At 41.7% G+C, this 27,920-nt stretch overlaps 1 protein-coding gene and 2 long non-coding RNA genes across 15 annotated transcripts in view; 1 reads left to right on the top strand and 2 right to left on the bottom strand.

The window, feature by feature from the left end:
- PTPRM (protein tyrosine phosphatase receptor type M) overlaps nucleotides 1-27,920 on the bottom strand; it is an 829,686-nt gene that overhangs the window by 633,171 nt on the left and 168,595 nt on the right. The window lies entirely within an intron of this gene.
- On the bottom strand, nucleotides 6,427-9,407 carry LOC144336492 (uncharacterized). Its single transcript, XR_013408340.1, has 2 exons — nucleotides 8,200-9,407; nucleotides 6,427-7,900 (listed from the first exon to the last, which is right to left on the bottom strand). It is a non-coding gene; the product is annotated as an uncharacterized LOC144336492 (long non-coding RNA).
- On the top strand, nucleotides 19,203-27,317 carry LOC144336493 (uncharacterized). Its single transcript, XR_013408342.1, has 2 exons — nucleotides 19,203-19,327; nucleotides 24,770-27,317. It is a non-coding gene; the product is annotated as an uncharacterized LOC144336493 (long non-coding RNA).

The raw sequence follows: 27,920 nt of genomic DNA, 5'->3' as shown, positions 1-27,920 counted from the left end.
GGGCAGGAAGGAGACTATCTCACTGCCACATTGATGATTCCACATGGCCATGCACAGCAGCCCGGCAAAAAAGGAGGGCAAAAACGTTGTCCCCCCTTCACAACACAAGGGAAGCCATCAGAATGATGTGGCTTGCCTGCAATCCCAGAGCAGACGATGGCAAATGTGGAATTTGACCATTGGTTTCCTAACCCCTAAGAGGCACATTTTCCTTATTGTATATATATTGTATACTGTATATACAATCGTTATATACAATCATAGTGGGATGACTATTCCATGGATGCTCCTCACATATCTATGACATAAGTAAACTGCATCTCTACTAAAAGGCACACATTAGACGTCATCCTTGAATTTTATAGCCAAACAGCACTGACATCTCAACACCACTGGAGATCCTTTACAGACTTATTAAGTAAAGATTTGATGGTAACAGAAACAAATTAATTAACAAAAGGCATGGAGAAGTAAGATTTATTTCCTCAAATTGATATCCAAGAAGATTTGCTCCTAGAATCAACTATGGATAATTCTGCCAAACAAATCAATCCTTTATAAACTAAAGCATGTTAATTAAGCAAGAGCACTTGGAGAGGCAATACACTGCGCTAGGCATGTTTACAGAAGAATGAGGGATGCACAGAATTAACTGCTTGTTTGCTTTTCAATCTGCATCAGAAACCTAACTAGAGAAACCTAACCTAACAATGAAAGCAAGCAGAAGGAACCATCAAGAAAACAGACACAGGGCAAAGGTGCTCAGAGATCAAAATCTCTCTTCAAAATTGAAAAGAAATGCTAATGTACTCCAGACTCCGAATTGCTGTACTAGAGAGGAAATTAATATCAAAGCTGGAACAGCATCTACTGTTCCACTCAGTCAGATGAAAACAATGGAGTTTGGCCAAACAGTACAAGGAAACATAGGAATCTGATAGAACAGAGGAAATGAAGACAAATCTTGCAAAGAATTCAAAATGGAACGAAGTTGTGCAACTTATCCCTGTGCAAGTGAAACACTAGAGGGAGAACAAGTTTTGTGTTAGAAAATTGTATGACCAAGGCAGCCTCTCAGCTTAAAAGTCCATAGTCTTCAAACTCTCACCTTAGCTGCCCGCACAGCGAGCAGCAGGTAAAGGACGAGTGCAAAATAGAAAATCTGTAGAACGGCACAAATATAATTAGTGTAACCTATCACTTTCTGAAAGTAGGATTTTCTAAATAAAAGGCTTGACTATGCTTTGGGCCAATGATATTTAAGAAAAGCAACCAAGAAATGAGGGCAGATTGTTTTCATCTCATTTTATTTCCAGACAGTTTAAAAGCCAAATGACACACATAGCACAAAATAAAATTCTTATACCTGTCCTCATATCCTATTTTTGCTTCGGACCCAAATTCAGTCAGCCACTAACTGCTTCAGTTACTCTTCGACATGGGCCACACGTGCCCCTCTCCTCTGCTGCAGCAGGAAGACCATCCTTAACCATACCCCAAAAGGCTGTGCTGCCATTTTCTTATTCCTCTTCTCACTTCCGGTCTTCCTCCTCACTACATAAACATGCTGATTGAACAGATCACAGTATCCAACTCGTGGAAGGAACCTTCAAACTAAAAAGCTAAGCTTGTTTTCCATACTCACCTCTAATAGAGCCTACTTTGAATCTTTCCAGTTCACCTTTTTTTTTTTTTTTTAAGGCAGTCTCTGGTTTGTCTGTGTTTTTAATGATAATTCTGTCCCTTTCTCTAGGGCTACGTGTCCCTCCACTACTACGAGTTGTTTGATTTGTCTAATTACTATCTTCAAATTCTTGGCCCCAAGTATTACAAAGTGTACCCTGGTAAATTTAAATAGAAGAGAGTTTCACCAAAGGGTCACTGATAAATGGTAAGATTAGAGAAGCATGCTCCGGCAGGGGCCTGAAGAGGAGACACGCACAGAATTGGGCCACAGCACAGTCCGCTCAGGAACATGGATGCTCACGGCCACTCATCTAGCCTGTGCCCTTTGCAAAAGCCTCACAGCAAATCATCTCTAACTAGTTCAAAGTTCACATTCCCTGCATTAAGCTTCCAGTGGGCTGCATGGAGTCACAGATCCACATTCCAGCTACCAGGGAGCAGACAGAGGGACTGTCCAGCTCTCTGTGGCCTCCTCAGAAAGAGGTAAGATGTACCTCCCATGTGCCTTGGGATCTCCCCAAACCATTACTGTCCACTCCTGATGCTTATTTCTTGAGAGAGCAGACCGTGAAATGAATAAACAACACTGCTCAAGGATGCTGTCACAGGGAGTGGGACTGCCAGTTCAATCAAAGGACTCGTTACCTCATTTTCAAGTGGCATGACTGCCTGGCAATTATTCCAGGTAATACGGAAAGGAGGCTGACATCTCAATACTGAGAGACAATGAAGACAGGCAGGGAGGGAACATCTTGGGAGCTAGAAGGCTGGCCTATGGTGAATAATCCTGGCGTCTGTTGGTTTACGCTTCACAGACTGTTCCGCTATTTTCTTGCTCTATGTGTCCGTATTTGTTTTAGATTCAAGTACCTAGAAGAGGGTAATTTGTATTCTATGAAATTCTGCCTATAACAAGCACACAGTAAATGTCGGGTAATTGCATAGGGTCTCTTTAAACTGCTTAGTACCAGATCCAGCAGAATGCTATGTACATGAGGATTCTCAAAACTCATTTACTGATGACAAAAACTATGAGGTATATGATGAAAAGGGTAAAGAAGAAATAGAAAACCAAAACACAACCATACAACATGGGCTAAGACTTAAAATGTCAACTAATCTATATTCAACAAGAAGTTCTAAAGCATTTTCACATACTGGAAATATAAGCTTGTCATTCTGAAAAACAAAACACAATAAAAAGGAATGCTGCACCCATAGAGATGTATGGGGTAGGCTTCCAGCATCACATGAACCATCACTTTACTGGTGCCAAAATGAAATAGGAGGAGATGGGTCAGGAGTGGAGAAGTGGGGAAAAGGTGAGTAAAGCCAAAACTCCAACAGTGTAGCAGGTCCCAAAATGAAATAATGTGTAGAAAGGCAAAAAAAAAAATAGAATTATAAATGAAGCCAACAGAGAATGGTATGACTCCACCAAAAATATTAGCAAAGAAGGCCAAAACAAAATGATATGAACTAAGATTAAAATGGCAGTTGAAAGAACAGTAAATTTAACCATTTAAAACTTCTTAAAGGTGTTACAGCAAAGAAAGTGCAGTTATAGATAAACTCACTCTGTTGATTTAAACCTGTTTGTATTACATATAGTAAATGAGAATGGAATTTGATACTTACTGATCTCTTACTATGTTGCATTGACTTAACTTACCTCAGTTAAAACTCATATCAACAACCCTACCATATATGATGTATTGTGCTCATTTAGCTGATGGGCAAACTAAGGTTTGGGGAAAGAAAAGATTTCTCAAGATTATATAAGCAAGCTAATGATAGTAACTAGCACTCAAATCAAGATGTGTCTGCTTTCAAAGCTTATTTTCTTTCACTCTTAAAACATGATGCTTCCTCTTAAAATGTAGAAAATAAATATATCTATACATATATATGTATAGATATACATATAATTCTGACTTTACTTTCAGTCAAAGTGAAGAAAAATATCTACCTCTATACAATCAAAACAATGCAGAGACACACAGAAAAAGAAAACCCATATCCACCTCAATTTTTTTCTTTTACAAATGTAGAGATCACTGGCTGGCTCTCAATGGATGATTTACAAAACTACTAGTTTTTCCAAACATGTTCAGTCAAATATATATGACTAGAAAGAGACCTATATCCCCTTCCAAACTGGTTTTGGTTCTCTACTAAACAAAAGGTTTGCAAGACTGTTCCTCCCTATGTCGTTCATCACATTACCAGAATCTGCCCCTCCCCCCAAATCACTAAACTCCTAGATAACTTTTTATTTTAAAGAGGGGTTAGACAGAAAGAATGCTTACAAAAAATAAAAAGAAATAGATTTTAAACCAGGAATATCTATCAAAGCAACCAATAAACTTAGAAAACACATTCATTGCCAAGTGCCTAACTAAAAGGCCAAAAAACATCTAAGTACATAGTTTTCTCTGAGTATTGTTTTCTATGACACACGAGTCCATGTCTAACATTAACAAAATCTAAAATTGGCCAGGCACGGTGGCTCACGCCTATAATCCCAGCACTTAGGAGGCCGAGGCGGGCGGATCATCTGAGGTCAGGAGTTCAAGACCAGCCTGGACAACATGGTGAAACCCCCATCTCTACTAAAAAAAAAAAAAAAAAATTAGCCAGATATGGTGGCGTACACCTGTAATCCCAGCTACTTGGGAGGCTGAGGAAGGAGAATCACTTGAACTTGGAAAGCAGAGGTTGCAGTGAGCCCAGATCGCACCATTGCACTCCAGCCCGGGCGACAAGAGTGAGAGACTCTGTCTTAAAAAATAAAAATGAATAAAATCTAAAATTAACCATTACTGTCATGTTTCCTACCTTTTGAAATTATAGAATTTTTTTAAAAGAATATATTCAAGGCCTAGTATATATACTTTTCTAGAATGTCATACAGAATAAGCTCAAATGACATTCAGAATCATACCTCAAAGATGATCAGATCCCAAAAACATAAACACACATATAGCAGAATTCAACTTGGTTTAATAACTTAGGCAGGATATTTGGCAAATCCATACAAGATGAGATTTTCAGTAACAGTTGAAACCAAAAAACATTTAATTAATTCTGTATGTGTGAGTTGGAGGGGAAACAGGAGGAAAAACAAAAATCAAAAAGGTGTCATTAGGCTCGGTAAATGCCAGACAGCAGAAAAGTCATTGAGAAAACAACTCTGCATGGGCAACCTAATTTGGTTGGGGTGGCAGCCCAGCCCACCCTAACCAAATAAGGTCTCCTTATGTCCCCATCAAACTTGTACTTCACATTGGTAGCACTCAACACACTTGTCATTATTTACTAACTGTAAAAGAAAGGACTCAAATTGAGAAAGCATTTTCTATCAGCTAGCGAGGAAGGTATGTGGAAAATTTTCACAGAGGAAGAACCATGCCCTAGAGAGTGAATTGACCAGGTTGAAGTCTTTTGCAGTAGTTAGTGTACACCAGATGTATACTAGGTGCCGGGCGGTGTGCAGGTCACACCGAAAAGATGGATTTCATTTAATTCTCTATCAGATGTAGCAACACCATCAGTAAAGAACTGTACGCCGGGTGCGGTGGCTCAAGCCTGTAATCCCAGCACTTTGGGAGGCCGAGACGGGCGGATCACGAGGTCAGGAGATCAGGATCATCCTGACCAACGTGGTGAAACCCAATTACTAAAAAAAAAAAAAAAATACAAAAAATTAGCCGGGCGTGATGGCGGGTGCCTGTAATCCCAGCTACTCGGGAGGCTGAGGCAGGAGAATGGTGTAAACCCGGGAGGCGGAGCTTGCAGTGAGCTGAGATCCGGCCACTGCACTCCAGCTCGGGCAACAGAGCGAGACTCCGTCTCAAAAAAAAAAAAAAGAAAAAAAAAACTGTATATACTGTACAAGTGAAGAAACTAGGGTTTGGAGGGAATATGTTTTCTACCCAAAATCACACAACTAGGACATGAAAAACTTGACTTTCCAGACACACGTCTAATTCCAAATAACATGTAAAGAACAAGATTCCTGACTCCCTTTGTTTTCAGATGAGAGAACCAAGACCCCAGGACGTGAAATCACTTACCTGGAATGGCATGGTCAATAAAGGCAGATTATGGCAGTGGCAATGTATTGAGAAGAGGAGTATCAATGGAAATGAAGATCGAAACAAGTTAAATATGTGGGTGGAGAGATTAAAAAAACAAAAGCTGAATGAGATTCTAACATTTTAAGCTATTTACAACAGCACAGTGAGTCAGGGGAGGGTCCAGTGGAAAGCGACTGGAGACACATCTGGCAGACAGGCAGAAATGTCAGATTCACCTCAAAGTTGTGGCAGAAGTAGTCTGAGCCAAGGAGCACAGGCATTCTTGGGGTCAGCAGATCGGGGGGAAAGGTAAGCTGGGAACAAAGTGATATTGACCCTGAACGTTAGGCAAGGGCTTATCTTCGAGGCTGATGCTTCCCAGTCAGTGCTTCCCAGCCTTCCTCATTACCATGGCACGTACAGAGAGCAAGTATCCGCGCATCTCACTGGGGTAAGTGAAAAGCCCAGTGTTTGCCCTTCTGAGGGGAGGGGCGGTTATGTGGAGGTGGTGGGGGGGGGTCACTTGGAAGCCATTTGGTGCGAAGAGAGCTGTGTTCTGCAACAGGTAGCATCCTTGTTCCCACCCCAAGGGGGACTTGCTTCCATTTGATCATTTTTGGCCTTTGATGTTCAACTCTGGATGTTGAAAGGCGTAGCCTCATTGGGAGTTCAGTTTTGTTGGAGACAGAGGCTGTGAATGAGACAATTCTAGGTGGGTATGTACTCATACAAAAGCAAAGAAGCCAAATGAAGTCACCTGTGGTCATGAGCGAGCATGTATTGTTTCCAGATTTGCAGGGAAAAGAACCCACACTGAAAGTGACCAACAGGTGAGGGGGATAAGGTAGGGGCGTGGCATGAGAGAGGTAAGAATGTCAGCTTTTGGAGCGTTGGAGGGTCTTAAATATAAAACAGAAAAGTTCTAGTGGCTCTCATAGCCAATAAAGAGCCATTCCGAACACCTGAGTGGAGACTGATCGGAGGAATGTGATTCTATCTGCAGCTGCACAACATTTACCAGAACAAAAAGAAAATGAGACTAGGCATAGCCAACGAGCACACAGGTGGTTTCCAAAGTTAGCAGAAAGGGTTAATTCTACAAAGTACTTCAGAGGCATGTGAAAGATGTTACAAAACAGTCTTTAACGAGCTTGTTTTACTAAGAGGCTTAGAAATCACTTGAATGTTCTTTAAAAAAAAAAAACAGGATGTCAAAGCGAAAAAAGGATATAAACTTAAATTTAGCTTATCAAAACTAAACTTATACCATAGTATTTCCTTTTATAGTTACTAAAGCAATAACAGAAAAAATATCCTTTAGTCACAACACTATCCTGTAATTCCTATTTTCCTAGCAAAACCTAGATATTATGTATTTGTAGATTTAGATGGAAACCCTTATCAAGTAGAATACCAGATCTTAAAACAAAAAATGAATAAGACCTTTGCTTAGGGAGTCAAAAAATCAAGTTAACCAACTTTATGTGTTATTATAATGGTAGATAGCAGGCCTCTTAAGCCATTTGCGAACACAGGTTTTTATCTCACTTGCTTAACTAAATTTTTTAAATGCTTGTCAAAGCAAAGACAGGTCTGGCCTTGGGAGGCAAATAACTTAAAAACACAATTGCTTAACTCTAGAGATTTCTGCAAAGATTTTTGGTTTTTCAATATCCCTAGCATGGAATTGAGAATATATATCTATACTTGATAAACCACAAAGCACTACTAGATCCATCCATCACTGGAGTGAGTCTAGCAGTAAGCCCCATCTTTATGCCTGTGACCTGATAAGCACAAACCATACACCACCTCCTTACACTGACTGGCTCAGACAGGAGCAAACGGGGCCAGACTCTAATTACCCTTCCAGAGCGCCCCAGTCCTACTGCGGTCAGGACACGCACTTCCCACAGGGCCCCAAGGAATACTTTTAAAAACACACCCATAATCTCACTTAAAAACGTTAGTGGCTCACATCTCTGCCTATTCCAAAGTGTACAAGGAGACCAGGAAGGTTCTGGATCGCAGGGAGAAAGGTAATTAATGAGTGATTACTATTTAAAGGCCAAATCCCTGTCAAAACAGCTTGACCAAAAAAAATGTGTTTTTTTGTTTTGTCTTGTTTTGTTTTTCTTTTTTTTTTTTTTTTTTTTTTTTTTTTTGAGACGGAGTCTCGCTCTGTAGCCCAGGCTGGAGTGCAGTGGCCGGATCTCAGCTCACTGCAAGCTCCGCCTCCCGGGTTCACGCCATTCTCCGGCCTCAGCCTCCCGAGTAGCTGGGACTACAGGCGCTGCCACCTCGCCCGGCTATTTTTTGTATTTCTTAGTAGAGACGGGGTTTCACCGTGTTAGCCAGGATGGTCTCGATCTCCTGACCTCGTGATCCGCCCGTCTCGGCCTCCCAAAGTGCTGGGATTACAGGCTTGAGCCACCGCGCCCGGCCAACTTGCAGTAGTGCTGCCAGCAAAAACAGTGGGTGGTAATTCTGCCAGCTAAAAGGGTGCTGAAACGGGTGGGGTGAGAAGAACAACCCTGCCCCCTCCTCCATTCCCTTTCAGCCGTCACTGAGTGGGCCACCTCCCAGGTCTGTTCCCGCAGTGCCCCTCGGTTCTTCATGAGACCATTCAGGGTGTTCTTCTGGCCAAGTAACCCCAAAGGCAAGCATCAGAGCAGCTCGAAGACTTAAGAACATGTCACAGGTAAGGGAAACTGCTCCTCAAACACAATTGTCTCATCATAAGAAACAGACCATTTAAATTGTAATCAAGAAATATCAGTGGAGGAATTCTGAAATTATACTAGAGTTTAACACGGACAAATTGGTCTAAACTTTTTACAGAAGAAAAAGTTTCAGTACATTCAGTCAACATTGCTGGTTATTCCCATTGGGGTTGGGGGCGGGGGTGGTTCCTTAAGGGCTCCCTCCAATAATGGGAATGGAAGGCTGTGGGTTCCTAAGTCAACAACTCTGCTTCCTGTTTTTCAGATTGTTTAAAAGTGGCAAGGAAGATTTGGGGGGAGATAAAAGATTTCTATCATCATCACTAATGATGCTGGGATTTAAACTTGGCTTTTGCCTCCTATATTAATTATGATTCAATTAGACAAAGAGGGCAGGAAAACTCAAATGTCAGTGGGTTAAATAAGGTATCAGAATATTTCTCACCAAAATATATTTCATGTGTGTAAGTAGCCCAGAGCTGATTTGGTAGCTCTGCTCCGCAATGTCCTTAAAGAACCCAAACCCTTCCAGCCACAGTTCCACAGTACCTGTGGTGCAGTCCTCATCTCACTGTCAGGAGGGGGCTCCAGCCAGCACATCCACATCCCACACACAAGGACAGAGGAAGGGGAGGAAGAAGAGGGCACTCCCTCCTCACAAGGAGCTTGGCAGGTGCTATGCAAGTACTTCCACAGTTACCCCAGTGTCTACAGCTGTACCATTCAACACAGGGCTACTGGCCACATGTAACTCTTTAAACTCAAAGTGACTAAAGCTAACGAAAAGTAAACATTCTTTCCTTAAAGACTCTAGCCACATTTCAAGTGTTCAGTAGCCTTGTATGACTAGTGGCTACTGTACCAGACAATTTCATCATCACAGAAAGTTCTCCTGGACAGTTCTGGTCGGGAGCCCAAAAATGGCCACACCTACTGCAAGAGGGACTAGGATATAGAGTCCTTGTGGTGTGGAGCCACGTACCCAAATAAAATCATCCAATCGCTTCCTGTAGAAGAAGGCAGTATGTTGGGGAGGAGGGAAGTGCAGCCTCTCAAATATTTTCCTGAAATCTCAAAGGTGTCACCTCCACAGAGATAATCCTCAAATACAGGCTTTTAAAACTTTTCATACATTCCTTACATAAAAATGGCCCCCTTGAAATGCCAAATGTCATGGGTCAAATTCTGTTCTCATCTCATCCCCCTAGACTCTTACATTGCACTCCTAACCCCTCAGGACCTCAGAATCAGGTCTGATGTAGAAATAGGGTCATTGCAGACATAATTCGTTGAGATGAGGTCATAATCCAGTAGGGTTGACCTTAAATCCAAAGTAACTTGTATTCTAATACACGGTGGAATGTAGACACAGAGACTCACACACAGGGAGAACAAGAATGCCACATAAGTAAAAAGGCAGAGTCAGCAGTGATGCACCTACAAGCCAAGGCACAGCAGAGAGAGCCAGAAAACCACCAGGAGCCAGGACAGAGGCATGAAACAGATTCTCCTTCACAGCCCTCCAAAGGAACCAAGTCTGCCAACACCTGGATCTTGGACTTCTAGTCTCTCGAACTATGAGACAATCAATTTCTGCTGTGGAACCCCCCCAGTCTTCCGGCCACCTTAGCACACCAATACACCACCTAGGATGACTGGCATATGAAACAGGAGTTCATGGAGGCTCCCTCTCCTTTTCTGCCCCTTCAGCCCTCTGTTCTAGTGTGGACAGGCAAACAAGCCATGCAGGGCATCTGTAGAGTGCAGCTGACTCCTACTTCAGTATCCTGGACACTGTCATGCTTTGCAGTAATGCATACGTCTCGGAGTGGTGCTCTGACTCCTTACATGTTCCATACTGTTACATTTAAAAAACAAAAGTGAAACTTTAAAAAGATCCTATGTTTGTTCTAGGATCAAAAAAAAAAAAAAAAGGCCAGAGAAAAGTTATGAGACTGGTATTCCAAAGATGACCAAAAATTATGGCCACAAACAACAGAAAGAAGGGAAATACCCGGGAAGGAGGAAAAAGCTTTCACTGAGAGCAAGAAACAGCCCTGGGAGTTCACACCGGGAGAAACCCTGGAGTAGCAGAGACCTGCTTTACCTCTGCCCTCTCCCTGGAAGGGACATGTACACCCAAAGTTAGGTCACCTTCCTCCATCCGCCCTTTGGGGAGCAAGCTGGCCACAGAACCAATCGCCATCCAGCCACCATGTGGCTGGTAAAAAGAAATGTGGAAAGGGAGCATCTTACTGTCCTACTGTTAAGGCTATGATGGGGCCAGGTGCAGTGGCCCACACCTGTAATCCCAGCACTTTGGGAGGTCAACGCAGGAAGATCATATGAGACTAGGAGTTCAAGACCATCCTCAGCAATATAGTGAGAACCCATCTCTACAAAATAATTTTTAAAAAATTAGTCAGGCATGACGGCACGTGCCTGTGGTCCCAGCTGCTTAGAAGGCTGATGTGGAGAATCCCTTGAGCCCAGGAGTTCAAGGCTGCAATGAGCTATGATCCAACCACTGCACTCCAGCCTGCATGACAAAGCGAGACCCTGTCTCAAAAACAAGCAAAAGGACTATCAGGGGATGAAAAGGCAGCAGGAAAAGGTGTGCCAGGTACAGCAAGTAACTGAGTCCATGATTCTACAGAAAGATCACTCTACACATGGTGAGAGGGTTTTGCTGATTTAAAATACAGTACTTTGGGTCTATTTAGGGACTCTAAAGAATCTACTAGGCCAGTCACAGTGGCTCACGCCTGTAATCCTAGCACTTTGGGAGGCCAAGGTGGGCAGATCATGAGGTTAGGAGTTCAAGATCAGTCTGGCCAACATAGTGAAGCCTCATCTCTACTAAAAATACAAAAATTAGCTGGGCATGGTGGCACATGCCTGTAGTCCCAGCTACTTGGGAGGCTGAGGCAGGAGAATTGCTTGAACCCGGGAGGCGGAGGTTGCAGTGAGCCGAGATCGTGCCACTGCACTCCAGCTTGGGCGAGAGAGCGAGACTTCTTCTCAAGAAAAAAAAAAAAAAAAGAATTTAGTAGGTTGACAAAAATTTACATACGGAAAATATCTGAATTATATCCATGTTTTTGAAGGATATTGTCATTAGATTAAGAATTCTACATTGGCAGAATTCTCCCAGGACTTCAAAAAGATCATGTCATTGTCTTCTGGATTCCATTGTTTCTGTTGAGAAATCAACTGAAAATCTTATTGTTGCTTCTTTGAAGATCATGTCTTTTTTTTTTCTGGCTGTGCTAGCATTTTTTCTCTTTGCCTTTGGTTTTCAGCTATTTGACCATGATGTGCCTAAATATAGTGTTCTTTGTGTTTATCTTGTAAACATTTGTAATTTTCCCAAATTTCTGCTTAATGTCTTTTATCAATTTTGGAAAGTTTCAAGGATCATCTCTTAGACATTGCCTTTAACCCCCTATTCTCTCCTCTTTCTCTGGGACTCCACTTCCACATTAGGTTATATTCACCACGTCCATTTGTCTCATAGGCTTGTTTCTGTATTTTCCATCTTTTGTCTCTCTTTGATTCAGTTTGGATATTTTCTTCTGTATTTGCACTACCTTTCACATGTGCCTAATCTGCTGTTTAAATCATTTTAAAATTTTAGCTATTTTACACTCTTATAATTTCCGGTAACTGATATCAAAATTCTCAGCCTTGTCTTCAATTCCTTTACCATATTAATCATAGTTATTTTAAAGCAAATATCTCTCAATTCCTTTTTCTAGATGCCCTTATGTCTGTTTCTATTATCTGTATTTTCTCTTGGTTTTTGGTCACTGATTTACCATCTCTTTTATGCCTGGCTAATGGTGATTGTCTTCCACCAAGTACATATCCTAGGGGCACTGGCAATCCCATCCCACATTAATCTAATCAGTAATTGAGATGAGTCAAGCTGGTCTACTTCCTATTCACCCTAACACTTAGGATGTGGCCTTTGGGATCCAAAAGCCTGAGGTATTTACCTCTTCCTTGGCAGACCCTAAGCTTCAATTTAGTTGCCTCTCCCAGAGCCTGTGAGTCTTCTGAGAGCTCTGCTCTTTGATGTCTACGGCCAAGTTACACCAAAGTTCAGTTCTACAGCTGAGACACTCAGTCTTGAGGGAAAAAGTGGCCCCAAATGCAGAAATCACTGCTCTGGACCTTCTGGATCATGGAACTCAAATAGCTGGCCAGATATATGGTCCTGTTTTCTGATTGTTCTTAGCAAAAGGGTTGGCTTAAAGGGTTAGACCTATTGCCATTGACAGATGAACTGATACACTCTTATTTCCATTATCTTTTTTTTTTTTTTTTTTTTTTTTTTTTTGAGACTGAGTCTTGCTCTGCCGCCCAGGCTGGAGTGCAGTGGCCGGATCTCGGCTCACTGCAGGCTCCGCCTCCCGGGTTCACGCCATTCTCCTGCCTCAGCCTCCTGAGTAGCTGGGACTACAAGCGCCCGCCACCTCGCCCGGCTAGTTTTTTGTATATTTTAGTAGAGACGGGGTTTCACCATGTTAGCCAGGATGGTCTCGATCTCCTGACCTCGTGATCCGCCCGTCTCGGCCTCCCAAAGTGCTGGGATTACAGGCTTGAGCCTCCGCGCCCGGCCTCCATTATCTTATTTAACTCTTGCAACAACCCTAAGAAGTACTACTTATTAAAATATAGCAGAGAAGATGGAATGTTGAGAGAATTTGCGTAACTTACCCAAGTTCATCAATTAACAAAAGGCTAAGGATTTGAACCCAGTTCAATAAAACTTAGAGATGAATTTCTTGACCGCTATATATTATTATTCCTTTGATCTCATTCTTTATATAACATAAGTGATAGAAAGACTCAGAAAATAGCATGCTGGCGTTCAGAGCTAGAATTCTGACTTCAGACTCTCATTCCCTGAATGGTCTCTCAACTAGAGTTAAGAATTTAAATATACTTAGCTTTTGTTTTTTTCTTATGACAAAATAAATTTGAACTGCAAACAAATGACATTTTGAATACAGCCCCAGCTCAGTCAAAAATAAGATAAAAGTCTATGAACACAATCTTCCTCACAGTGGCTCTGGGAAAAATATTGGGGGTGTCCAATACAGTTCTCATTTTTCAGACAAATAGGCCAAGGGCCACAAAGAACCTAGCCTCTCATTTATTTATTTAGTCAATAAATATGTATTTACTACCTACTATGTGCCAGATAGTATTCTAGGCACTTGGAATATATTTTAATAAGTGAGCCAACTTAAACAATAAACATAATAAGCCAATCATACAGATCTTAAACTCTATGAGAGGAAAAACAGAACCTCATAAAATGCACTGAGAGTGCAAGGTAGGTTGCAGTATTTTACTTTTCTATAAGACTTTCTCAAATATAGTTGATAATTACTCTACCTCACTCCCACTCTATTCTTCATGAAGACATGCCTCTTCACAGGATAACTGAACCTTTTTTCACGTGCCATTTCAGTTTCCTAGATTCCACCACCTTTCAAGGCCCTAGGACAAAAACCTCAGCACTCAATATTCATTCTGAGTAACCAGCTTGCCTTTACGACTTGCAGGAAAACAAACACACTAATCATTGTTTTGTAACAGAATCCAGTTTTCTTCTGTGGCCTTTTTGAGCCTCAAATCTGCAGAGATATGTGGTCTAATTTTTTCAAACCTGATTTTACTTAGTTTTCACAAGACTTCTCTAAGAAGCTCTACTGAGTAATTCTTGAAAATGTATAGTCTGGTTTAGGCTTTCCCCAGTCAGTCCAAATAACATAAATCCACGTGTGATGCTTTCCCACTAATTGCGGAAAAATCTAAGTCAGAAGCCTGATTTCATGGTAATCATTCCCATTTGTTTGATGAATTTTGCAGTTATTTCAGGATACTCATGAAGCCTCTTAGATAAGAGCACACTAAGCTCTGAATAACAGCTACTAAATAATGCATTCCTATTTTTATGTAAACAAAAGTATTATTAATTTTAATAACTCCTATAGATACTCTTAATCTACAGTCTAAGGAACAAGCATAGGTTTCTCTATAAACCGGTTTACCGACAAAAACATATGTAAGAAATAATTACACTATATATAAACTTTTCTGTTTTATGTCCTGAATATTCAAGAAAAATTCACTGACATTAGCCTAATGTCAGTGACATGCTTAATCCTGCACTGATAAAGCCCTATGTCTACTTCTTAAATAAGGCAGGAGTTCCATGTGTCTAGTTTATTAAAATACCAGGTTTTAGCAGCTCTTTCTCTTTTTAAGAATATAATATTATTCAAAATTTGTCATGTAATTGTCTCTATTTCCACCACTTTAGTATTTCACAATAACTGCCCAATAAACACTTAGGAACAAATTGACAACTCACTGACATTAGTGAGAACAGAAGAATTTCCGAGACTGTTGTGAAAGACTCCACTTAAAAATGCAGTGGAGTAACTATAAGAATATTAACTTTCATTTATGTAACATGATACATTGTAGCAAGCATTTTCACACACATTATTCCATGACATCCTCACAACAGTGTACTAAATCTGATAAGAAAGGCATTACAATTCCCATTGTGGTAGCTGATAAAAATTAGGCAAAGAAAAGCTAAGTGACAATCAGTGGCCACACGGGTAGTAGCAAGTGGTAGAACTGGATGACTGGACCTTTTCCTTTCTACTGAGAACAACTTAAAGTTTAAGCAAGGGATTGCAATGGATTCAGCCCAAGACCAGACTCCTTTAATCATTAGGGGGCAGCCATGCATGTTTGGCCTCTCTTTCTCATCTGTCAGACAGGAATATGATTGCTTCTTTCACAGCATTGTTATAAAAATTAAATCAGATAAAGCATATGCAGCGCCTAACTAATGGGTAAATAATCTATGCAAATCAATCCAATTTAATTTCCAATTTTTAAATTAAATTTTTACTTTCAAGAGAAATGACTGACAATTTTCTAAATTGAGGCTTACCACAATCTATCTTGGCTATTTCTCATACTTCTGGCTGGTAGGATTCAAGTACACTCTGGAGTCTGTGTTCAGAGCCAGAACTCTGATTTGCTACGTAAAATTCCAGAGTCTTCTTCAAACCAAAGGAGTTACATATTCATTTATTTTTTACTTTTTGCAGAGACGGGGCTCTCTCCCATGTTGTCCAAGCTGGTCTCGAATTCCCAAGTTCAAGTGATCCTCCCACCTCAGCCTGCCAAAGCGCTGGGATTACAAGTGGGAACCACTGTGCCCAGATAGGAGTTCCTTAAAAAGATAAAACTGCATTTCTGAAATATACATCCTTTAATCCACCCAATTTCCTGGCACTATAAATAAAAACGATTACCAGATGGCTGGCTGAATGACTGGAGGAATGGGAGGGAGGATACTTGTGAATGGATAGGAAAAATCCAGTGCATCAACTATTTTGCACAATCAGATCGAAGAAAATCCCAGGAGCCTAGTCACCATAAAAGAAAATGAACTGAAAGCCCATTTTTTGGGGGCATCCATTTATCCAAAATTCTGTGTTGGACTATTTTTTAAAGTTGTTAGAAACTGTCAACATATTTTTTAGTCACTGTAACTGAAAATAATTCTACTTTAAATGTATATAATGCCTTAAAAATAGGAAGATAAAAATTCTACATAGAATTCCTTACACTGTGCTACCATATACCACCTTTTCCCAAGTAATTCCAATGTTTAAATATCTGAATATATCTATCATACACCCACATCTTGTCTTCCTTCAAACTCCAGGAAATTTCAGTGGGGAACAACATGTTAATGGCATAGGTAATTAGGTTCTAATAGATGTCATATTTTTTACAGGACTGGGAGGAATGGAAGGTGGCACATCAGAGTAACAATAGCTCTTGACGATGGGTGCACAGCCATTCCCATAAACAGGAATTTTCCTGCAGGAAAACTTCCTCCCTTGGGATCTTCAATTTGATGAAAGCAATTACAGGAAAAAGAGGCTGATTTCCCTGCATCTGCTGAAGCGAAGCCAGTGCTAAGGTTTCACTTATACTAAAGAAATTCTTGGTTTCCTCCAGAATAGAACACCCTGAAATATGAAAGTAATCTCATCAGAGGGACAGGCACCTTACTGAGAGGAAAACTCCTTAAGATTTATTCGCCAGGCCGGGCGTGGTGGCTCACGCCTGTAATCCAGCACTTTGGGAGGCCGAGGTGGGCGGATCACAAGGTCAGGAGATCGAGACCATGGTGAAACCCCGTCTCTACTAAAAATAGAAAAAATTAGCCGGGCGCAGGGGCGGGCGCCTGTAGTCCCAGCTACTCGGGAGGCTGAGGCAGGAGAATGGCGTGAACCCGGGAGGCGGAGCTTGCAGTGAGCCGAGATTGCGCCACTGCACTCCAGCCTGGGCGACAGAGCGAGACTCAGTCTCAAAAAAAAAAAAAAAAAAAAAAAAAGATTTATTCGCCCAGCCTTAAAGGTTAGACAACTTATTAACAGTTGTACCAGTTTTGTCAAAAATGACCGCCTTCAGTGCTTCACAGAAGCCATAAAAAAAAAAAAAAACTCCAATACCTATATGTTTTCACTAACTGAAAATATTAGTGACCAACAAATATAAAGTTTCATTAAAAATCATCAAGAAAAACCAGGCTTGGGAAGATAAATTCCTCAATACCCATGTTTTAAAAATGATCCTGTCTGTGGATGAAACTGCAAGTCATTTGGGCCACTGCTCAGCGGAAAAGACAAATGTTTCAGAGGAGAAGCCACTCTCCTCCCGCCTCAATGAAACCACATGCCACCTTCCGGCCACAGACCCAGGTGGCCGCCTACCACCTTGCATTCTCAGGAGCAATGCCCACCTGTGCACAACACATGAAAGAGCATGTTCATGGAACACCTACTATATGGCCACCACTATGTTAAAAATTTTTCACAAGGTTTCTCATTTTCAACTCAGAACAAAGAGTTATACACATTATGACTGTTTACCCATTATAAAAACGGAGGCTCAGAAAACTTAGTACTTGTTTCAGTACACAGAGCCAAGCAGCTAAACTCCAAGAATTTACACTACACACTCACCACGGGGGATAGAAAGCACTTTCATCTGAGGAATGTGAGCCCTTACAAACTGTGAGGCCCAGAGAAGCATTAAAATGAGACCTCAGTCATGCCCTACTCCCCGCTTCAGCTATGTATTCATCTCTCGAAGCAGCTTCCTGTTGCCACAAGTAGCTATAAATTAATCTAATAATGCCACACTGGACATTATAACCCATACCGTAGAGCTTAACTGTGTATAGCCAATCTATACATAGTTAATCAATGTTATTTCCGTAACTAATCAATGTTATTTCCGTAACTAATCAATGTTATTTCTGTAAACCAATGAGGATTCCTGACAAACAACTGTGCATCTGCCCACTCTATCTCCTTTTTCTGCCTTTAAAAATCCACTGTGGCCTGGCTCCACGGCTCACAACTGTAATTCCAACATTTTGGGAGGCCTAGACAGGAGGATCACTTGAGGCCAGGAGTTTGAGACCGGCCTGGGAAATATAGCAAGATCCTATCTCTACATAAATTTTTTAAAATTAGCCAGAAGTGGCGGCGCATGCTTGGAGTCTTAGCTACTGGAGAGGCTGAAGCAGGAGGATCATTTCAGCCCAGGAGTTTCAGGCTGCAGTGACCTATAATCAGACCGCTGCAATCCAGCCTGGTGACAGAGCGAGATCCCATCTCTAAAAATAAAATGAAATGAAATAAATCCACTTGCAACTGCTGCTAAACAGAGCGTATATTCGGGGCAACTTGCATTTATGCACCCAGGTGGCAATCCTCAAACTTGACCCCAGTAAACTCTTTACTTACATTAATTTTGCTTCAGTTTCCTCCTTTTAGGTCAATCTCACTACTCTATACTGATTCTTCTGCAGTAAAACCTACTACAATTCAGGAGGATCACAGGCCTGCTTCAAGCTTGGAGCTGAGGGGTAGGGTGGGGTGGGCAGGACCAACCAATGCCCTCAAGCCATGGGAGCAGCCCAGTTCAGCAGAACTTCCTCTGAGGATAGAAATGTTCAGTATTGTTCCATACGGTCCCCACCAGTCACATGCAGCTAATGCCACTGAGGAACTACGCTTTTTGCTTAATTTTTGTGAGTTTAAATTTAAACAGCACAATGTGGCTAATGGAGACTGTAACGGACAGTACAGCCTTGCAGTTTAAGTAGAGACAAAAGACATTTTCTCATGTCAATACAGGACAGGAAACACAAAGTGGTAAATACTCTAAGAGACGTACAGATGGAGCCACTTTCCTTAAATGTTCAAGGAAAAGACATTACCTATAGCTGTAGAAAATCAAAGATGATGCAACCCCACCAGCGCAGGTGATAGAACCAGAAGCATTTTCTAAGCAGCAAGAGCCGCAGAAGCAAAGGCAAGGAGACTGTGTAAGCCCCAAGGAGCAGGCCCATAAGACAGTAATGAGCAGAACATGGCAAGACAACGGATAAGAGACAAACTAGACAAACTAGGAAAATCCAGTGACTCGCAAGGTGCCTGCTGTATGCACTCCCCACTCATCCTCAAGTTGAAGAATGGGAAAGCAGAAGGCAAATGGTTGGTGCAAAAGTCATTGTAGTTTTTGCATTGTTGAAATTTTCTGTTTGATATTGGAATACGGTTTTAAACAAATATGGTTATGTTATACATCATTTTTTTTTTTTTTTTGAGACGGAGTCTCGCGCTGTCACCCAGGCTGGAGTGCAGTGGCCGGATCTCAGCTCACTGCAAGCTCCGCCTCCCGGGTTCACGCCATTCTCCTGCCTCAGCCTCCCGAGTAGCTGGGACTACAGGCGTCCGCCACCTCGCCCGGCTAGTTTTTTGTATTTTTTTTTTTAGTAGAGACGGGGTTTCACCATGTTAACCAGGATGGTCTCTATCTCCTGACCTCGTGATCCGCCCGTCTCGGCCTCCCAAAGTGCTGGGATTACAGGCTTGAGCCACCGCGCCCGGCCCTATACATCATTTTAATGCGCATTTCTCGCTTTATGTTGTCATGCTAATGAGTTACTACTTGCTGTTTTTATGGAAATGATGCTAGACGGAAGGCAAATTTGAGCAATTTTATTATTCGAGTTCAAAATGGGTCGTAAAGCAGCAGAGACAACTCACAACATCAACAACCCATCTGTCCCAGGAACTGCTAATGAACGTACAGTGTAGTGGTGGTTCAACAAGTTTTGCAAAGGAGACCAGAGCCTTGAAGATGAGGAGCATAGTGGCTGGCCATCAGAAGTTGACAACAACCAACTGAAAGCAATCATCAAAGCTGATTCTCTTACAACCACATGAGAAGTTGTCAAAGAACTCAACGTCGACCATTCTACCGTGGCTTGGCATTTGAAGCAAATTGGAAAGGTGAAAAAGCTCGGTAAGTGGATGCCTCATGAGCTGAGTGAAAATTTAAAAAAAAAAACAAAAAAAACAAAAAAAAAACAAAAAAAACTGTCATTTTTGAGTGCCATCTTCTCTTATTCTACGCAACAACAATGAACCATTTCTCGATCAGGTTGTGATGTGCGACGAGAAAAGTGGATTTTATATGACAATCAGCGATGACCAGCTCAGTGGCTAGACCAAGAAGCAGCTCCAAAGCACTTCCCAAAGCCAAACTTGCACCAAAAAAAGATCATGGTCACTGTTTGGCGGTGTGCTGCCAGTCTGATCCATTACAGCATTCTGGCGAAACCATTATATCTGAGGAATATGCTCAAGAAATCGATGAGATGCACCAAAAACTGCAACACCTGCAGCTGGCATTGGTCAACAGAAAGGGTCCAATTCTTCTCCACAATAACACCTGACTGCATGTCACACAACCAATGCTTCAAAAGTTGAACGAACTGGGTTTTGTGTCATCCAATATATTCACCTGACCTCTCGCCAAGTGGCCTCCACTTCTTCAAGTATCTAAACAAATTTTTGCAGGGAAAATACTTCCATGACCAGCAGAATGCAGAAAATGCTCTCCAAGAGTTCGCTGAGTCCCGAAGCATGGATTTTTATGCTACAGGAATAAACAAACTTATTTCTCGTTGGCAAAAATGTGTTGATTGCAATGGTTCCTATTTTGATTAATAAAGGTATATTTGAGCCTAGTTACAATGATTTAAAAATCATGGTCCAAAACTGCAATTACTTTTGCACCAACCTAATATAATCAAAAGAAAGGTGGCTTTATCAAAGGAATGAATAATAAAACTCTATGCTATGGAAAAAGATCACTCTAAGGGCAAAAAATATTGATAAAGCATCTTTGAGAAGCATGCATTAAACATGGCAGCATGAAATCCAAAATATTTAATGAATGTTAAATTCATTAATCAAAGGGAAAGCTACAGTACTCTGAACTGGCCATACAAAGACAACAGTGGGATATGTCAATGAGCAGCCAACAGTCACAGCCTGGGGAGAAAGAGCAGAGCCTATCGGAAACCAGGTTTCGCTTTTCAGTGTGTCTCATTGTGCCTATGCTGAGAATGCCAGATCCTCATCGTTACTTGAACCCACATTGGTCCAAAGGTACAGAAGACAGGTGCCTAGTACAGGAAACCGCCATAGACAGGCCAGGAGACAAGGGGCTGGCACAGGCCCCAGCACTGAACACACAACATTCCCGAGGACCACTAGCACCCGGCCGTGGCTACTTACCAGTCAGTCCACCGGTATTTTAACATTTGATTAGCCAGATGCACACTGGTTGAATACAAGCCCTGGAGCTTGTCTAATCTATGGGAACAAACTACACCTTATTACATGGAGCAGGGAAAAAACAAACAGGCAGACTGAAGATTACAGACAGGTTTCAAATTCGCTGGCAACATTTAAAGATAAAAAAGTTTCCATTTAAAAATTCCAGAGTGGGCCAGGCATGGTGGCTCACGCCTGTAATCCCAGCACTTTGGGAGGCCGAGGCGGGTGGATCACAAGGTCAGGAGTTCAAGACCAGCCTGGCCAACATGGTGGAAGACCATCTCTACAAAAAATTAACTGGGCGTGGTGGCAGGCACCTGTAATCCCAGCTACTTGGGAGGCTGAGGCAGGGGAATTGCTTGAACCTGGGAGGCGGAGGTTGTGTAGCAGGATGAGCTGCAGACAAAACCTCTCAGACACCGAGTTGTAGAAGGAAGGGCTTTATTCAGCTGGGAGCATCAGCAAGCTACTGCCTTAAAATCCAAGCTCCTCAAGTGCACAATTTCTGTCCCTTTTAAGGGCTCACAACACTAAAGATTTCACATGAAAGCGTCATGATTGATTTGAGCAAGCAGGGGGTACGTGACAGGGGCTACACGACTGGTGGTCAGAGAGAAACAGAACAGGGCTGGGAGTTTCACAGTGTTCTATACATTGTCTGGAATCTATGAATAACATGGGTTTCTAAGTTATGAGTTGATTTTTAACTACTGGGTTTAGGCCAGGCAGGCCCAGGCCTGGTTTTGGGCCTGGCGCCGGGCTGCCTGTCTTTGGTTTTACTTCCTTGTTTTTTTCTTAAAACAGGTACTGAGTATAAAACAATATAAAACAATATTAGAGGCTCTCTCTCTTTCCTCAGTTGCAGTGGGCCAAGACTGTGCCACTGCACTCCAACCTGGGTGACAGAGCGTGACTCTGTCTCAAAAAGAAATAAAAAACAAAATAAAATAAAATTCCAGGTTGGGGTTGGGTGTGGTGACTCACGCCTATAATCCCAGCACTTTGGGAGGCCCAGGCAAGTGGATCACCCAAGGTCAGGAGTTCGAGACCAGCCTGGCAAACATGTGAAACCCCATCTCTGCTAAGAATACAAAAATTAGCTGGGCATGGTGGCATAAGCCTGTTATCCCAGCTACGTGGGAGAATCGCTTGAGCCGAGGCAGAGGATGCAGTGAGCCGAGATCATGCCACTGCACTCCAGCCTAGGTGACAGAGCAAGACTCCATCTCAAAAAAAAAAAAAAAAATTCCAGAGTTGCACATTTATGAAAACTCAGAAGATCTGCCAAAACTGGACCTATATTCCTACCTGGAACTAAGCGGTTCTGACCCCTCTTATGCCCAGCCACTTAGTGACTAATGTCACTTGTCTCTCAGCCCTGAAGTCATGTGAGTGTTGACCAAAAAAAGCCAAACTCTATAAAATATTCAGAGAGATTTATTCTGAATCAAATGTGAGTACCATGACCTGTGACACAGCCTTCGGAGGTCCTGAGAACGTGTGCTCCAGATAGTTAGGTTATAGCTTGGTTTTACCTATTTTAAGGAGACAAAGGGCATCAATCACTACATGTGAGGTACACATTTTAGCCAGGGTGGGGTGGGGGAGGCCGTGCTTTCAGGTCAAAGATGAATTCAAAGATTTCCTGATTGGCAATTGATTAAAAGAGTTAAGCTTTACCTAAAGTTGAAGTCAGTGGCTTTAAGATAAGGGAGGTTGTGAAAGCCAAGGTTCTTGTTACGTAGATTAGATGAGGCCTCCCAGCAGCAGGCTTCAGAAAAAAAGAGATGGTAAATGCCTCTTTTAAGACCTCTAAAGGTTCCAGACTATTAGTTAATCTCTTCAGGATTGAGAAGGACTGCAAGGGGAAAGATCTAGTTATGTTAATAGAGATTCTTATAGATGAAACAGCCATTTCAAAATATGGCAAAGAGACATATTTTAGGGTAAAATATTTCTATTTCCTTCTTTATCTGTCATGTGATGTTATACTACAGTCAGGCTGGAATTTGGTACAAAGACTATGTTCTATCACTCTTAAGATCTCTGTTTTAATGTTTATTTGTTTGCTTGCTTGCTTCTGAGACAGAGTCTCCCTCTGTTGGCCAGGCTGGAATGCAGTGGCACAATCTCGGCTCACTGCAACTTCCACCTTCCAGATTCAAGCTATTCTCCTGCTTCAACCTCCCGAGTAGCTGGGATTATAGGTGCCGCCCACCACCATGCTCAGCTAATTTTTGTATTTTCAGTATAGACGGTGTGTCACTATGTTGGCCGGGCTGGTCTCAAACTCCTGACCTCAAGTGATCTGCCTGCCTCAGCCTGTCAAAGTGTTGAGATTATAGGCATGAGCCATCATGCCCAGCCAGACCCTCTGTTTTAATGTTAACGTTGGTCAGTTGTATATAAACTCCAACAGAGAGAAGGTACAATGAGGCATGCCTGATCTCCACTTTTTTTCATGACCTGAACTAGTTTTTCAGGTTTCTTTGGAATCCCCTTGGCCATAAGGGGGATCCATCTGAGGAAAGAGAAAGACCCTCTCACATTGTTTTATATCGTTTTATCCTCAGTACCTGTTCTTAAAAAAAAATAAAAAGAACAATGAAGCAAAACCAAAGACAAGCAGCCCAGCCGGGTCTGCCCGACCTAAACCCAGTAGTTAAAAATCAACTTATGATGATGTTCCTGACATTGTATAAAAGAACATAGTGGAACTCCCAGCCCTGTTCTGTTTCTCTCTGACCACCGGTGCATGCAACCCCTGTCACGTACCCCTTGCTTGCTCAAATCAATCACAACGCTTTCATGTGAAATCTTTAGTGTTGTGAGCCCTTAAAAGGGACAGAAATTGTGCACTCAGGGAGCTCGGATTTTGAGACGGTAGCTTGCTGATGCTCCCAGCTGAATAAAGCCCTTCCTTCTACAACTGGGTGTCTGAGAGGTTTTTTCTGCGGCCCGTCCTGCTACACATTCAGTTGGTTGGGAGGCCTAGAATTTTACTTTTGGTTAACATGTGTGTGGGTGACCCCCGCCATGGAGTTTTATCTGTCCATACTATAAAGTGGCACTGAAGCTAAGAGAGGAGCTCAAGCTGCAGCAAAAATAAATACCCAGAGGAAGACAGGTAATTTTTTTGTCCTAATGAATTTGAAAGCTTCATTCTTTGGAGAATTTACTTTTTCCCTATTATGCCAGTAAGGCTACCATGGACTAATTTTAACTGAATTTAGCAAAGTCGCAATACCCCCTAGAACATTAATGCTAGTAGAACTTTTTCAAGGAGTAGTAAAATTCCATGCCATTTGCTCCCCTCTTTTAATTAACATATGAAATAGATCTGTAGTCAGTTTCACTTCTTCCAAAACTATAACTGATAAATTTTAAATATCAACCCTACCAGAATCCGGATTTGCCTTCCCTCTCCCAAAAATGTTTATCTGTTCAAAGAATTACATGATAGCAATTCTTTGATTTAGTACTCACAAAACTAGTAGGGACTTAATTATAACATTAAACTCTTGAGTAGACATGAAATCACAATAATATAAACAGATCCCATATTTATTAGATAACCCAAAATCGAATTTAAAAGCTGAAATGTCACAGATTACAGGTGCCTGCCTGGCATTTGCACTGTGCCCTCATTTGCTTTCAACAGAAATAATGTACCATCACGTTCCTTCTTTTGCTGTAGATGCTCCTCCACACTCCACTGCCCCTGACACATACAGATTTGGGGTGCTTGATCTCTGTCATCCTTTGTGGTACTTGAAATGAAGATTACTCATTTGTCCTCTGGACCCACTGTTCTAGTGAGCTCAGAAATGGCTTCAAGATATTTAATGCAAAGCTGATGTGTGCCAGCTTTAATTTTGGGTGTAGGTTTGGAATATACTGAGAGTTCTGACCCCTTCCTAAGTGTGAAATGTTTAGTGTGAAAAGCTTTCATGTCTATGGCAGGTAAGGTAGTGATAGAGGCAGGAGACAGCCAAATCCCCTAGGATCAGGGAAGGGTACCCAGAGAATCTCCAACCTGCCTCACAAGTGTTTACACCAGATGTTTTGTGCAGATAAGGGAACCTGCACAGGGGGCTTGCCTAGTCATGCCCACAGCGGACTGGAGGCCCACATGCACTGGGGGAATGCGGTGGAGCCACCAGGAATTTGCACCTCATGCAGGGGAGGAGCCTGGCCTCTTCAACTCTTGCATGGAGGCCCTGGTATTCCATTTGTGAGGTAGAAACCTGCTTAAGGGAACCCTCTCTTCGCTGAGAGCATTCCTTTTGCTTAATAAATTCTGCCCTCTGACTCCTCAATGATCTAGAACCACAAATACCATTTGACCCAGCACTGGGTATATTCCCAAAGGATTATAAATCATTCTACTATGAAGAAACATGCACGCGTATGTTTATTGCAGCACTATTTACAATAGCAAAGACTTGGATCCAGCCCAAATGTCTATCAATGATAGACTGGATAAAGAAAATGTGGCACATACATACCATGGAATACTATGCAGCCATAACAAATAATGAGATCATGTTCTTTGCAGGGACATAGATGAAGCTGGAAGCTCAGCAAACTATTCTCAGCAAACTAACACAGGAACAGAAAACCAAACACCGCATGTTCTCACTCATAAGTGGGAGTTGAACAATGAGAACACATGGAAACCAAGGAGGGGAACAACACACACCAGGGCCTGTTGGAGGGTGAGGGGCAAGAGAAAAGAGAGCATTAGGACAAATACCTAATGCATGTGGGGCTTAAAACCTAGATGACCAGCTAATAGGTACAGCAAACCACCATGGCACATGTATACCTATGTAACATGTATACCTGCACATTGTGCACATGTATCCTGGAACTTAAAGTAAAATACAAAATAAGTAAAATAAATAAATAAATTCCATCCTCCTCACCCTTCAATGTGTCTACGTGCCTAATTTTTCCTGGTCATGAGACAAAAACCCAGATTGAGCTGAACTAAGGAGCAAAAATCCTGCATCAGGACGTCTAGCCTATATTGTAGTGCAATGGTTCCTAAACATGGACGCTGGCTGCATAGGGAGTCCTGGAAAAACTTTGCTGGAAAAGAACCTCCAAATAAACATAGGAATTCTTATTCTGTGGTTCAGTTATAGGGCTCAAGAGTCCATATCGTGAGGCTAGGCACAGTGGCTCACACATGAAATCTCAGCACTTTTGGAAGCCAAGGTAGGAGGACCACTTGAGACCAGGAGTTCAAGACCAGCCTGGGCAATAGTGAGACTCCGTCCCTACAACAATTTCAAAAATTAGCCAGGCATGCAGGTGCACACCTGTAGTTCCAGCTACTCAAGAGACCGAGGTGGGAGGATCACTTGAGACCAGAAGGCAGACACTGCAGTGAGCTATGATCATGTCATTGTACTCCAGCCTGAGCAACAGCAGAGCAAGACCCTATCTCTAAAAAAAAATTTTTTTAATAAAAAACCAAATATTCTAATTTATTAAGATCAAATAAAGTAACACAATCCTGATTTTAGCTGGACTCCTGGCTGCCCAGAATACAGACTGAATATTCCAGTCTTCCTTGAAGCAGTAAGTATTCTCATAACTAAGTTCTGACCAATGAAAATGAAATGGAAGTGGAAGTATCGTGTGGCTGCGTAAGACACCACCTTCGAAGCCAGCTCATACTGGCCCTTCCCCTCGCCCTACTGTTCATCACTCACCCCTTCAGGCTAGCTAAAGATGTGATGGCCAGGGCCGGGGAAGGTATGTTGAACCTTCAGTTGCCACATTAGGAAGAGAGAGAAGGCAAAGAAAGAACCTGTGTACTCCTTTTCCTTGAAAGAAAAATAAATTGTACTTGCTTACACCATTCTTATTTTGTGTTTTCCATCTTGAGCTGGAACAAATCCTAACTAAAGACATAAGTTTTTATACCAAAAATTTCTATCAAGACATTAGAAAATGTTTTCTTATTGAATTTTCTTGCTCTCCAAAAAGAAAACTTAATTTTTTCTTATTTCTGCAGATGTACAAATTATCCAAGATGGCTACACATAACAATTTGATCAGCAAAGTTCATGAATAAATTTTTTATCAGTTCTCTAATGTTAGTAGGCTGGAGAAAAGCAAGAACAGAGAGAGATCTCCTTTCCCTTACTTTCCCCATTTATTTCCTCTTGTAACTCAAAATTGATGGTATCAAGTTTTAAGGGTCTGTTATATTATTTTGTGCCATGGTTATCTTTCCCCTCTCCCTTAATCCTAGAAGATACTGATAAGACATGAGTTTCAGAGAATCCACATAAAATCTGTACGTAAAGATATGGTAGGATCAAAGAAAAGCTATTCCGGGAGTCAGAAATCCTGCATGTTTATCCCAGCACTATTGCAGATAACTTAGATGGCCTTGTTATAACAGTCATATACCTCTTAGAGCCTAGTTTCCTTAGCTGTAAATTAAAGAATTAAATTAGATCTTCAGGTGCCCTTCTAACTCTACCATTCTATGGCCCTAAAATGATACCTCTTAAAATGTCTGAAAGTACTCCAAATTAATACTTGCAATACCAACCAAGCTTATTTCAATTGAGCATGTCTATATTCAAGGATAAGATAATATTTTGTACCCTTGCATCCTAAGAATATTTTTCCATTGCTATAGTACTAAACTGATA

The sequence above is a fragment of the Macaca mulatta genome, chromosome 18 (genome assembly GCF_049350105.2).
Source record: "Macaca mulatta isolate MMU2019108-1 chromosome 18, T2T-MMU8v2.0, whole genome shotgun sequence".
Lineage (NCBI taxonomy): Eukaryota > Metazoa > Chordata > Mammalia > Primates > Cercopithecidae > Macaca > Macaca mulatta.
This window is presented reverse-complemented; position numbering and strand designations above follow the sequence as displayed.